The sequence below is a fragment of the Quercus suber genome, unplaced genomic scaffold, assembly GCF_002906115.3.
Source record: "Quercus suber isolate HL8 unplaced genomic scaffold, Cork oak 2.0 scaffold_311, whole genome shotgun sequence".
In the NCBI taxonomy this organism is placed as follows: Eukaryota; Viridiplantae; Streptophyta; class Magnoliopsida; order Fagales; family Fagaceae; genus Quercus; species Quercus suber.
This window is the reverse complement of record NW_027069767.1, coordinates 565,176-566,675: the sequence shown is the minus strand read 5'-3', so window position 1 is coordinate 566,675 and position 1,500 is coordinate 565,176.

Below are 1,500 nucleotides of genomic sequence, written 5' to 3'. Positions count from 1 at the left end.
AATTATCTTTATAAAAAAATACAAAATTATTTCTTCAAAAAAAAAAAAAATACCTCACGTAAAAAGAAAAAACTACTCATTCTTATTCCAAAATTTCCATGATATATATATATATATATATTTATTTTTTTTACTTTTTAATACATTCCAAAAATTTTGTTATCCAAATTCTATACAATTATCACAAATCCCCATCCATTAACACTAACGTATATCATTTTTCTTTTGTTCAAATCTCAATTTTTTTTTTTTTTTTTACTTATCACAATTTTTATCTCAATCAATAAATTTAAATGTTTCATTGGGTTTCAATTTCTTACAGTACTCTATCTTATTTTTAAATATTATTTCACATTACCTTACTTTATTCTTAAAAAAAAAAATACACGGTTATTTATATATCACTTTTAAGTATTATAACACTAAACCAAATAAATAAATAAATAAAAATATTATTGCACGTGCAAAGCATGTGTGATGAGTTTTGTGTGTATTTTTGTCAGACTCACTGGCCCTACCAATTCCATGCTAGGTATATTGTATTGCTGCACGAAAATACCATTGACATTGAACATTGGTCAATGACTCAACTCAATCCTCATCTAAGGTATTAAATGAAAAAAGTTTACCTGTTTTGAAAAATGAAAAATGCTAAATTTTTTTACAAATAGCTAATGTAGCCTGCAAGTTCCGTGATTTGTTGAAATGGGGTGTTACATAGCTAGTAGTTGTTAGTAAATAAGTAATGTTAGAGTTGCAAATTATTTTACGAGATTCTTATAAATTATTGATATCGAAAGATCTGTAGCTGCTTTTAAAATAATATGTGTCAAATATTAAAAATGATTTAAATGAAATTTTCATTTTAAAGAAATACAAATCAAAAAAGGACAAAATTTGGCTATAAATTTGATTATAGCTAATGTTAAAACTCCCACTAATAAAATTAATGTAGTTACATATTTTGAAAATTTAACCATTGAATTATATATTTTTTATGTTCATAACGCACATGTCAAATTTCATACAAATCGGATATTATTTACTATTCGAACTATAAACTTTTTTTATACATAAATTTAGACTATAGTAACTTTAAATTTAAACATTTAATTGATGATATAGCTATTGATTTTTTATCTTCTAAAAAGTTTGCAAGTATAGAGAATATAAAAAGAAAATGTAATTCAATGGTGGATTTGTCAAAATTCACATTCAATAAAAAAATATTGAGTGGAGTTGTAGTTTTAAGTTATAATCAAGTTTGTTGCCGAACTTTTTCAATCCAAAAATTACCCTAAATCCAAGCCAACTTCTTCTCATTGTCAATGCCACCACAGCTTCGTTGGCCTTGTGTTTTCTAACTTAGAACTCTCCATTAATACTAGGATTGAATCCATGGCTCTACATTAAAAAATAATAATAATAATAATACTGAAGAAGAAAATAAATTTGGAAATACCATAAGCAGTTCTAGCAACAAGAAGAGCTAATTCCTTG